This window comes from Hyla sarda, chromosome 12 (assembly GCF_029499605.1).
Source record: "Hyla sarda isolate aHylSar1 chromosome 12, aHylSar1.hap1, whole genome shotgun sequence".
NCBI lineage: Eukaryota > Metazoa > Chordata > Amphibia > Anura > Hylidae > Hyla > Hyla sarda.
This window is the reverse complement of record NC_079200.1, coordinates 42,639,817-42,653,297: the sequence shown is the minus strand read 5'-3', so window position 1 is coordinate 42,653,297 and position 13,481 is coordinate 42,639,817. Positions and strand designations below refer to the sequence as shown.

Here is a 13,481-nt window from a genome sequence, read left to right as displayed (position 1 = left end):
GTTAGGGTGACCTGGTCCGGTGGGGAGGGTTAGTCATTGCGGGCTGTCCATTTTAAAAGGGGGGGCCCTCTTCTCCGCGCTTTGGGCCTGCCCCGGACTAGTGACGTTGCCTTGATGACTACGCACAGGGACTTTCATGCGGAACGTCCCTGTGCATCGTCGTCAAGGCAACGTCACTAGGACCAGCTCACCCTAACTTCCCGCCCAGGGAAGGTGAGTACAGGGAGCCCAGGGAGGTGAGTACAAAACAAAAAGGTGGGGGGGGGGCTGGATGATGACGAAGGTCACAGTGGTCTTCAACCTGCGGACCTCCGGAGGTTTCAAAACTACAACTCCCAGCATGCCCAGACATTCGTTGGCTGTCCGGGCATGCTGGGAGTTGTAGTTTTGCGACTTCTGGAGGTCCGCAGGTTGAAGACCACTGATGAAGGGATTGACAGGCGGTAATGATGATGAAGGGGGGGATGATGGCGAAGGCTGCAGTGGTCTTCAACCTGCGGACCTCCATTGGTTTCAAAACTACAACTCCCAGCATGCCCAGACAGCCGATGGCTGTCCGGGCATGCTGGGAGTTGTAGTTTTGCAACATCTGGAGGTCCGCAGGTTGAAGACCACTGGTGAAGGGATTGACAGGCGGTGATGATGAAGGGGGGGGATGATGATGGGGGTCTGGATGATTACATGGGGGGATGATGTATTTCCCACCCTATGCTTATAGTCGAGTCAATAACTTTTTCCGGGTTTTTGGGGTGAAATTAGGGGCCCAGGCTTATATTCGGGTCGGCTTATACTTGAGTATATACAGTAGGTTTTCTTTATTTTACTACTTAAAAACAAATTATAACTACATGCACCAAAATTTGTCCTATTCTGACCCCTATAACTTTTTTAGTTTTCTGTATACGGAGTGATAGAAGGGCTCATTTTTTGCGCTGTGGTCTGAAGTTTTTATCGGTACCATGATTGCTTTGATCAGACTTTTTGATCACTTTTTATACATTTTTTAGGGTATACAAAAATACACAATTTTGAGAATTTGCCGTTTAATTAACATTATATTTTTTTTAGTTTGGACATTTAGGGGACTTTTAGGAGAAATCATGTGGTTCCTCATGCAGATCAATGTGGTTCCATAGAACCGCAGTGATCTATGTGCTCTGCGCTCGATTGAAATAGCCTGGTCCTGCCAGGCTTTTCCGTTCTCAGCGCAGCAGCTGCCATGGAAGGAGAGGTAAGCCCTCCGGCTAGCTCCGAATCAACCCCACTGGACCACCAGGGAGAGTTTACAGGGTTCTTTAGACGCCGCTGACAGCTTTGACAGCAGCAATTTAAAGGGTTAATAGCCGCCGTCGGCGAGCGCCGCATGTTGGCTATTAACCCCTTAAGGACTGAGCCCTTTTTCACCTTAAGGACTCGGCCATTTTTTGCAATTCTGACCATTGTCACTTTAAACATTAATAACTCTGGGATGCTTTTAGTTATCATTCTGATTCCGAGATTGTTTTTTCGTGACATATTCTACTTTAACGTAGTGGTAAAAATTTTTGGTAACTTGCATCCTTTCTTGGTGAAAAATCCCCAAATTTGATGAAAAGTTTGAAAATTTTGCATTTTTCTAACTTTGAAGCTCTCTGCTTGTAAGGAAAATGGATATTCCAAATAATTTTTTTTTATTCACATATACAATATGTCTACTTTATATTTGCATCATAAAATTGATGAGTTTTTACTTTTGGAAGACACCAGAGGGCTTCAAAGTTCCGCAGCAATTTTCCAATTTTTCACAAAATTTTGAAACTCGCTTTTTTTCAGGGACCAGTTCAGGTTTGAAGTGGATTTGAAGGGTCTTCATATTATAAATACCCCATAAATTACCCCATTATAAAAACTACACCCCCCAAAGTATTCAAAATGACATTCAGTAAGCGTTTTAACCCTTTACGGGTTTCACAGGAATAGCAGCAAAGTGAAGGAGAAAATTCACAATCTTCATTTTTTACACTCGCATGTTCTTGTAGACCCAATTTTTGAATTTTTGCAAGGGGTAAAAAGGAGAAAATTTTTACTTGTGTTTGAAATCCAATTTCTCTCGAGTAAGCACATACCTCATATGTCTATGTTAATTGTCCAGCGGGCGCAGTAGAGGGCTCAGAAGGGAAGAAGCGTCAAATGGTTTTTGGGGGGCATGTCACCTTTAGGAAGCCCCTATGTTGCCAGAACAGCAAAAAACCCCACATGGCATACCATTTTGGAAACTAGACCCCTCGGGGAACGTAACAAGGGGTAATGTGAACCTTAATACCCCACAGGTGTTTCACGACTTTTGCATATGTAAAAAAAAATAAAAAAATTTTACCTAAAATGCTTCTTTTCCCAAAAACTTTACATTTTTAAAAAAGGGTAAAAGCAGAAAATACCCCCCAAAATTTGAAGCCCAATTTCTCCCAAGTACGGCGATACCCCATATGTGACCTTTAACTGTTGCCTTGAAATACGACAGGGCTCCAAAGTGAGAGCGCCATGCGCATTTGAGGCCTAAATTAGGGATTGCATAGGGGTGGACATAGGGGTATTCTACGCCAGTGATTCCCAAACAGGGTGCCTCCAGCTGTTGCAAAACTCCCAGCATGCCTGGACAGTCAACGGCTGTCCGACAATACTGGGAGTTGTTGTTTTGCAACAGCTGGAGGCTCCGTTTTGGAAACCGTGGCGTACCAGAAGTTTTTCATTTTTATTGGGGAGGGGAGGGGGCTGTGTAGGGGTATGTGTATATGTAGTGTTTTTTTACTTTTTATTTTATTTTTTGTGTTAGTGTAGTGTAGTGTTTTTAGGGTACAGTCGCACGGGCGGGGGTTCACAGTAGTTTCTCGCTGGCAGTTTGAGCTGTTGCAGAAAATTTGCTGCAGCTCAAACTTGCAGCCCGATACTTACTGTAAGCCTCCGCCCATGTGAGTGTACCCTGTACATTCAAATTGCGGGGGACATCCAGCTGTTGCAAAACTACAACTCCCAGCATGCGCTGACAGACTGTACATGCTGAGAGTTTTAGTTTTGCAACAGCTGTAGGCACACTGGTTATGTATCACGGAGTTTGTGACCTTACTCAGTGTTTCAAAACCAGTGTGCCTCCAGCTGTTGCAAAACTACAACTCCCAGCATGTACGGTGCATGGTGTAAGGTGACTGCTGGGAGTTGTAGTTTGCAACAGCTGGAGGCACACCGGTCGTGAAACACTGAGTTAGGTAAAAAAAAAAACTCTAAGTTTCACAACCAGTGTGCCTTCAGCTGTTGCAAAACTACAACTCTCAGCAGTCACCAACAGCCAACGGGCATGCTGGGAGTTGTAGTTATGCAACCAGCAGATGCACCACTACAACTCCCAGCATGCACTTTAGCTGTTTGTGCAAGCTGGGAGTTGTAGTTATACAACAGCTGAAGGTACACTTTTCCATAGAAAAAATGTGCCTCCAGCTGTTGCAAAACCATAAGTCGCAGCATGCCCATAAGGGAATGCTGGGAGTTGTGGTGGTCTGCCTCCTGCTGTTGCATAACTACAGCTCCCAGCATGCCCTTTTTGCATGCTTGGAGCTGTTGCTAAGCAACAGCAGGAGGCTGTAACTCACCTCCTGCTGCTGCTCCATCGCCGCCGCCGTCGCTCCTGGGGCCCCGATCCCAACATGGACGCCGACGAATCAGGGCGATCGTGAGGTGGCACCAGTGCCACCTCACCCCTGCAGGCTCTGGCTGTTCGGGGCCGTCAGAGACTGCCCCGAACAGCCTGTAATTCCGGGTCACCGGGTCACTGGAGACCCGATTGACCCGGAATCGCCGCAGATCGCTGGACTGGGCATAATGACCCCCCTGGGCGATATGCCGGGATGACTGCTGAACGATTTCAGCAGGCATCCGGCTCCGCTCCCCAACCGCTAGCGGTGGGGACCGGAATTCCCACGGGCGTATGGATACGCCCTGCGTCCTTAAGGACTCGGAATGCAGGGCGTATCCATATGCCCTGCGTCCTTAAGAGGTTAACACCGACCCTCAGCTACAAGAATCAGCTGAGGGTCAGCTGGTATGACGCGGGCTCGAGTCGGGAGCCTGCACATGTATACACGTCCTTGGTCGTTAACCAGTTAAAGGGATCATAGGTTTGTTTCAATGGGTGGGGGATTATGGGAATTTAGTTTAAGAGAATGAACTCAAACAGGAAATAGCCCGTTCACAATAAGATAGCCACAGTGCTATGGTAATCTTACAACATAGCAATCTAGTTCCAAGACAAACACAGATCCTTCCTAAGCATGTCCATTACTGTCTGGCAGGTAAGTTCTAAAATCACCTTATGGTGGATAACCCCTTTAATATTACATCATACTAGCATTTTGGAACCTGTTCCATCCTTCAACTTCAAAGACTAGAGTTATCTCTTCAGAATCGTGTAAACTTATAGCTTCTTGATGTATTTCAGTTTTGTGAATGTAAACATGATGAAAAATTATACAACTTTATAGTTTATGTTACAATTCCTCACAGGGTCAGATTAACTGTACCATAGGCCCCGGGCTGTTCATAATGAAACGTGTTGGACATAGTCTGATGGGGTTAGGAACAAGTTAACTGCCATAAGGATTACCAGGCTAGTGTCAGGAATGTGGGTACCCTTATTAGGGCGAGTGCTTCTATGTACAAGCATTCAGGACCTACTGCATAGAGGCCCAGGTAGCTAAGGTACTGAGGTTGTCCCTTTTTAGGGTGAGCGCCCCAGTTACATATCAGTGATAATACTATATTACTTTGGCACCTGTATATTATTTTTACTTTATATAAGTCTGTAATGCTTGGGGATTGGATTTTAACAAATACTATTAAAAGTTAAGTTTTAACTATACACAAATAACTCTCTTTTGCTAGATAAAGGTCAACAGCCAAATGCGCTTGTGGTGATGGATATGGAAGGGCAGATGTTATTAACCTTTTGTGATCGTTATGCCAGGACGTAGTTGTCCTGTACACCACCCGAGGTAGACCAGCTTCACCTGTGCCAGGCACGGGGCAAATTATCACTCCAACGCAAGGTCACGGTTAACTGGTATGCTTTACTGAGGTAGACAAGGTGTTAAAGTCCAAACAGCAGGTGAACTTAGGGAAGCTTATCAGCTTGCTGGGACTTGTGGTTGTAATTATATAGATTGATGCAGTCATGCTTGAATTTTGTATTTGACAGACTTGACTTGACTACTTGGACTGGACTTCAGAGGAATCCCCACTATGTTTAGATCCTACCGTTGACTTTGACTTTCATCCACTGTGTAGGGGTGAACTTGAAGTAGAAGCATGGTGGCTGGACTAAGCCTCAGGCCTCCTTCAGGAACACTCCACAGACTCCTCAGACTTGTCTTCACTGTACCTCAGCTGCAAGAGTGCTAGAGCTCAAGAGAGTGAGCTGAACCCTGACCTCACTATATAAGGGGGACAGTTTAGAGAGATCCCATTGGTCACTGATAAGCCACCTGTTCACCTTGCATACTCCCCTTGGTTACTAAGAACATTATTTAAAGGGACAAACACTTAGATTAACCAACTTATAACTGGAGATTTTATAGTCCTTAGGAGGGATGTGGACCCAGGGGGACACTGGAATAGAAGCCGCCACACACGATGGGCAGGTTTACAGAACAGCAGATTCTGTATACCTCTTTACTGTATACCTGTAAGAGTCATGCATTTACCAAATACCAATATACTAGGAACAAGTATTATCCCATACATAGTAATAACATACTGTTACTAACCAAAACCCATTATATCAAGACCAATATGTCCAAGAGTTAGCTCTCTTAATTGTGCCCACACATAATAATTAGCCCCCCTAATAGTGCCCCGCACAGTAGTTAGTCAACTTACTAGTGCCCCTTCACAGAAGATAGCCCCCATTAGTGCCCAAACACAGTAGTTACTCCCTAATAATGCCCCACACAGTAGTAACCCCCTAATAGTCACCCACACAGTATTCACCTCTGGTAATACTCCCTTCACACAGTAGTTGCCCCCTATGTTGCCCCACACAGTAGTTAGCTCTAGTAGTAACTCACACTGTCAGCCTCCACACCAGTATCCTCACAGGTAGTTAGACCCCACTAGTGCCCCCTTACAGTAGTGAGCCACCCCAGTAGTTCTTCCTTACAGTAGATAGCCAATAATAGTGCCCGAACACAGTAATTAGATCCCCCAATAGTACACTAGTAAATAGCCCTTCCACTTTGGCTCCTCCTCTTACTGCAGGACACTGTCTTAGCCAGGGTGCAACATTTCTGACTAGCTGCAAGCTACAGCCTTAAAGCGTATCGGTCAGATCCTCCACCCCAAAAAAATTTTTTAATTTTTTTTCAATCCATTACTCATTACCTAATCCTGACCTAATTTTTATGTGTCTAGCACCTTTATTTATTTTTTGTTACACTTTTATTGTTGCTAACTTGCTTGAATTCCTCTCCAAGGGAGGGGCGTGGCCTCACTGTGCAGGTCTCCGCCCCCTCCCTCAGTAGGCTGTCTGCTCACATCTCCCCTAGCATCTCCCTTAGCATAATCAAAACTACAACTTCCAGCATGTTCTCAATGTCAGGGAATGCTTGGAGTTGTAGTTTCGCTAATGCTAGGGAAGATATGAGCAGGCAGATGGTTACATCTCCCCTAGCATTAGCAAAACGACAATTCCCATCATGTCCACACTGTCAGGGCATGCTGGGAGTTGTAGTTTTGTGACAGCTGGAGGTACAGTTTGGAGATAACTGTTTAGTGTTTCTCAACCTGCTACTGCAAAACTACGACTCCCAGCATGCCCTGACAGCCTGCGGTTGTCAGGGCATGCTGGGAGTTGCAGTTTTGCAACAGCAAAGAATTTGGAGACTACTGCAATGACTATACACATCAGACCAGTCAATATCCCTGTGAGGTAGAGGGTGTGATGCAGGGCAGATGGAATTACCCTAGGGGCAGATGGCATTAACCCCTTGTATTCGTGATGCCAGGGTGTGGTTTATCCTCAATACCACCCGAAGGTATACCGCTGGATCCTGGGCTGGGCACGGGGGCAATAATGATTCAGATGCCAACTTACGGAACAACAGTAGCTTTACTGAGGTTAGACAGGTGGAATAGTCTATACACCTTAGCCAGGTCCATGGAGGTGACCAGTGACTTTAGAGACCTTAGGGCTTGCGGGGACTTGTAGTGGACTGGGACAATTTTGGTGCAGACCACGCTGACTGAAGATAGGTTGACTTTGACTGACTTGTCTGAGACTGACTATACCCCATTTGTAGCTTAACAGGCTCTGACTGGGACCTGGGGGTAGTGGACTTGTAGACCTGTGGCTGCGTGGTTGACTTGAGGCCTCCTCTGGACTCCAGACACACTCTTAGGACTTGACTGCACTGGACCTCAGCAAAGACTTAACTGGAAATCAAGAGAGTGAGCTAGTTCCTCCCAGGGTTTATATGGGGGAGACTAGAAGGGGTCACATAGGTCACCCTTAGGTCACATGGTCACTGATACCTAACTGGATTACAATCACATGACAACTATTCAATCACATGACAACTTTTCTTAAAGACATAACACTTTACAGGTATAATACACTGGATAACATATATACAAGTGAATATAGAAGGGGGACACTGCAGGGAGCCTGACAGGGCAGCTAGGGTTCAAGGGTACAACTCATGTACCGGGCCACCACACCTGCAACATGTAATATGGCCAGAGACTACCAATCCCAGCATGCCCAGACAGCCATGAGCATATTGGGAGTTGTAGTTTTACAACAGCGGGATGCACCCAGCTGGGAAACAATGCTCTATACGGCCCACGCTTCCTCCCTCCCCTGCTATTGAGGCTCCAGGTTCGGCCTATGCTTAGTTGCGCGCTGCTCCAACCACAAACGTTCCCCCCAAGCACCGCCCCTGTCAACCAAACCCACCCCCCCCCACCCCCGCCCCCACACTCCACCGACACCTGTCCACTGTCAAGCACTACTCTGCTGCTCCCCTGCACTCCATGGGACCGAAACGTTCTGCTTACTCCGCTGATGCTTCCCTATGGTGCCGGACCCTCTAGGGGTGAGTACGTGAGTCTGCTGGCAAGCTCTTCCCTGCAGATCGCAGCCGCACTGACTGTTTGTGTGCAGGCTTCGTGCGCTCGCACAGGCAGTGTGTGTCCCCGCCTACACAGCACCCAGTGCAGAAGCTATCTCCTATACTGGATACCGCACGCTTTACGGCTTGTATCCAGTATGTTGCAAAATTCAGTCTGTCTGTATATTTAGTTAAAATTTTTGGGGAAAACAGAAATGTCTTTTATACATATTGAAAAAAGCCGTTTTAGGATTAGTTCTATGTTCACATTGCGGAATCTCCACTCGTGGAACTCCGCGAATAGAGATTACGTCTGGTGGCCCCCGCCGAAAATACTTTGGCAGTAGGACCGCGCGCCACTGCGCCGTCACCATTGACGGCTATGCAGTGCTCACGGAATTCCACGCAAAGAAAGAACATGTTCTTTGTGTGGGAGAATTTCAGCGGCGGAATTGTTCTTGCGGAAGACCCATGCACACTGATGCTAATGTTCACTGCACGGAATTCCTCTCACAGAATTCCCCAACAGTATTTTGGTCAACGTTGTACATTAATATTTATAAAACCCAAATCCCAGCACGGCTCAAAAACACAAAGAAGTAAAAATCTTTGAATTATACATTATCTGTGTTTGTTTTCAACTTCTGGCGTTGGCTTATGACTACTGATGCAGAATACTGACCAAAATACTGTGTTTGTGAAAAAAGCTGAAATCTGGTACAACGATGCTCAGAGCTTGGAGTTTGCAACAATTCTGTTTAATCCAGGCGATCCCTTCAACTGAACAGCCTAAACTAATACATTTTGTCTTAGGCCCAGTTCACATTGCCGTTGGACTGCACAATTTTTTTTCTCTGCTAAACTCCACTAAACTACCGATTCAAGTAAATGGGGTCTGTCGGGACCCGTCAGTGTTCGTTGTGTTCTGACCCGGCAGTGTTCGTTGTGTTCCGCCCCGGCAGTGTTCGTTGTGTTCCGCCCCGGCAGTGTTCGTTGTGTTCCGCCCCTTTCTCACTACCATTATGTCATTATGTTACTGTATTCTGACACCAGTTATTCAGCAATAAAGGGTCATGAAAAAATGGATGAAATAACTGAATACAATGGATGATAACTGATGACCAAATTTGACGGACATTCTGTCTAAATAACGGACATGTGCCATCCGTTATCACCTGTTATAGTCCGTTATTTTATGTCCATTATTTTATTTCCATGTTACTTCCTGGTTGTGATGCTGTACTGAGCATGCTCAGTAGCAATAACTGACTAAGGCTTCGTAATGCAAGCCAAAACGCATCACCTTATTTTGTGTTCATGTATGTCTACCCTGGCAAGATAATAAAGAATTTGTTCCTGAGTCAAACGCTTCACATTACCTTCTTTCTAAATCTTTGGGCAAGGTCCACGCCAGGTCCGTGCGCCTACAACAGGGTGAGCTGTTACGTATCTGGCTCAGTAGCAATAACGGGACATTAAAAACGGACAATAACATGTCATTTATGAACATCCGTCACCCTTAGATTTCAATGTTAACATTTTAACATACCGTTATACCACTGTTATTTTTGACAGGACACAAATTAGTGCATGCACCGTTAGTCACAACGGGACATAACTGATGCTAAAGGATGGTCAAAATCTCATTGACATGAGTGGGATTTTTTGACGGACGTTTTATGGACTTTCTGATGGGAGTTCATGACGGGGGTTTTTACTGGAGGATAACGTATTTGGCATTACCTGAATTAGAGCAATGTGTGTGTCCCTACTAGGCTAAGTTTCCACTTGTTTTTTTTTCTGGCAGTTTTTGGATGTCTGCCACTGCAGTTTTTGAGCCAAAGCCAGAAATATATTCAAAAGGAATAGGACATATAAAGGATGGACTTACACTTCTCCTCCTTTATGGATCCACTTCTGACTTTGGCTCAAAAACTGCAGTGGCAGACATCCAAAAACTGCCAGAAAAAAACCAAGTGGAAACTTAGCCCTAAGCTGAGTGCTGATTGACTCTCCCAATGAGCCAGGTCTTTGCAAAGTCATTTAGAGCATTTAGGCTAGGGCTTCTATTTTCTAAAGCCAAAGCCCTTTTCCCTTACGTCCTAACCAGTAGCACAGATAGGGGTATTCTACCCCCCGCGAACTGGTAGGACAGATGGAATTTTTATTGATTAATAAACTAATTAACAAAACACACCCACAATACCCTGTATAAAGGAGGGGTCACCCTCTGTCCCCTTGTGTTTTTTTCTGTCCTCCCGGACAGTGGGACAGATGGTGACCCTCCGTGCTTAGGAGGTGTTCTCTCTTTTTCACTGCCAGTTACTGGCTCCCCTTGAACAGCCTTCTGCGGCTGTAGGGGAAAAATCTATATAGTTAGCTCTGCTCACCTTCGGGCAGGCTCTCTCCATGGCTATCCCTCTGAAGCCGACCTGGCTCTGAGGTTTCCGCTACCGGCCCGGCTCTTTCTTTCTTTCTATGTGCGGCTAAGCACCGCATCTCGGGCCGGCAGAAGTGACGTCAGCGGCGTCTTACGTCACTTCCCCTCCTTTCTAAAATCAACTTTTCCAATGTAAATATCGTTTCCCCAGGCGTGGGGATTAATCTCTCCCAGACACAAACTATTAACCTCCAATCTCCTGGAGATTCGTGCAATCAGGCTAGCATTGCTGCACTTTGCTTCTGTTCTCCAAGGGAAAGCTGTCAAGATCCAATCCGACAGCATGACGGCTGTGATGTACATCAACAAGCAGGGAGGCACTCGGTCACAAAACCTCCTCAGAGAGGTGGGTCTGATCTTGGATTGGGCAGAAAGGAACCTCACCCACCTGTCCGCGGTTCATATTCGAGGATCCCTCAATATGATAGCCGACCGCCTGAGCAGAGGACTCCTAACCGCAGAGTGGTCTCTCCACCCAGACATATTCAAAGAGATAACGCTCAGGTGGGGTGTGCCAGAGATAGACCTCATGGCAACGAGGTTCAACTCCAAGTTGGAGAGGTTCTGTTCCCTTTACAGGGAAGACAACCCGGTGGCAATAGATGCTTTCTCAATCCCTTGGAGGTTCAGGCTGGCCTACATCTACCCTCCAATTTCCTTGATCCCAAGGGTATTGATGAAGATCAGGCAAGACCAAGCATCCGTCATAGCCATAATCCCATTTTGGCCCAAGAGAGCTTGGTTCACCCAACTCTTTCAGATGAGTCGGGGACAATATTGGAGGCTTCCCCCAGAGCAAGCATTAGTGTCGGGGGACACTCACAGCTGCTCGAATCTTCAAATGTTCAACCTGACAGCCTGGAGGTTGATCAGTCCCTTCCACATTTAGAAGGGCTTTCCAGTGCGGTCTTGAAAACACTCTCACACTCCAGCGCGGAGTCAACCAATAAAACATACAAAAGAATTTGGACAATTTTCCAATCTTGGTGCTCCAAAAAGCAAGTTGGAAGAGATATAGCTGCTCCTACCATTCTCAGCTTTCTCCAAGATGGACTAGACAAGAGTTTGTCTCCTTCTACTCTCAAGGTCCAAGTTTCGGCCATTTCTGCTTACATTAATAAGCCTTTATCTCAAGACCCTGTCACGATGCCGGCTGGCAGGTAGTGGATCCTCTGTGCCAGAGAGGGATTGGCGTGGACCGTGCTAGTGGATCGGTTCTAAGTCACTACTGGTTTTCACCAGAGCCCGCCGCAAAGCGGGATGGTCTTGCTGCGGCGGTAGTGACCAGGTCGTATCCACTAGCAACGGCTCAACCTCTCTGACTGCTGAAGATAGGCGCGGTACAAGGGAGTAGACAGAAGCAAGGTCGGACGTAGCAGAAGGTCGGGGCAGGCAGCAAGGATCGTAGTCAGGGGCAACGGCAGGAGGTCTGGAACACAGGCTAGGAACACACAAGGAACGCTTTCACTGGCACAATGGCAACAAGATCCGGCGAGGGAGTGCAGGGGAAGTGAGGATAAATAGGGAGTGCACAGGTGAACACACTAATTAGAACCACTGCGCCAATCAGCGGCGCAGTGGCCCTTTAAATCGCAGAGACCCGGCGCGCGCGCGCCCTAGGGAGCGGGGCCGCGCGCGCCAGGACAGGACCGACGGAGAGCGAGTCAGGTGCGGGAGCCGGGGTGCGCATCGCGAGCGGGCGCCACCCGCATCGCGAATCGCATCCCGGCTGGAGGTGGTATCGCAGCGCCCCGGGTCAGTGGATCTGACCGGAGCGCTGCAGTAGCGAGAGTGTAGCGAGCGCTCCGGGGAGGAGCGGGGACCCGGAGCGCTCGGCGTAACAGTACCCCCCCCCCCTTGGGTCTCCCCCTCTTCTTAGAGCCTGAGAACCTGAGGAGCAGACTTTTGTCTAGGATATTCTCCTCAGGTTCCCAGGATCTCTCTTCTGGACCACAACCCTCCCAATCAACTAAAAAAAAAGTTTTACCCCTGACCTTTTTGGATGCCAGTATCTCTTTAACGGAGAAGATGTCCGAGGAGCCGGAAACAGGAGTGGGGGAAACAAGTTTGGGAGAGAAACGGTTGATAATGAGTGGTTTAAGAAGAGAAACGTGAAAGGCATTAGGGATACGAAGAGAAGGAGGAAGAAGAAGTTTGTAAGAGACAGGATTAATCTGGCACAAAATTTTGAAAGGACCAAGATAGCGTGGTCCCAACTTGTAGCTAGGGACACGGAAGCGGACATATTTAGCGGAGAGCCATACCTTGTCTCCAGGAGAAAAAATGGGGGGAGCTCTTCTTTTCTTATCAGCAAACTTCTTCATGCGTGATGAAGCCTGTAAGAGAGAATTTTGGGTCTCTTTCCATATGGTGGAAAGATCACGAGATATTTCATCCACAGCGGGCAAACCAGAGGGCAAGGGGGTAGGGAGGGGGGGAAGAGGGTGACGGCCGTACACCACGAAAAATGGGGATTTGGAGGAAGATTCAGAGACTCTGAAGTTATACGAGAATTCGGCCCATGGTAGAAGATCTGCCCAGTCATCCTGGCGGGAGGAAACAAAATGTCGTAAATAATCACCTAAGACCTGGTTAATTCTTTCTACTTGCCCATTGGATTGAGGATGATATGCAGAAGAAAAGTTTAATTTAATCTTGAGTTGTTTACAGAGAGCCCTCCAAAATTTTGACACAAATTGGACGCCTCGATCCGAGACGATCTGCGTGGGCAACCCGTGAAGACGAAAAATGTGTACAAAAAATTGTTTTGCCAACTGAGGCGCTGAAGGGAGACCAGGAAGAGGGATGAAATGTGCCATTTTGGAGAATCAATCAACGACTACCCAAACAACAGTGTTGCCACGGGATGGGGGTAGGTCTGTAATAAAGTCCATACCAATCAGAGACCA

The 13,481-nt window shown here is 47.0% G+C and overlaps 1 protein-coding gene across 5 annotated transcripts in view; it reads left to right on the top strand.

Moving 5' to 3' along the window:
• The window catches only part of KCNH6 (potassium voltage-gated channel subfamily H member 6), a 531,028-nt gene that overhangs the window by 340,029 nt on the left and 177,518 nt on the right, over positions 1-13,481 (top strand). The window lies entirely within an intron of this gene.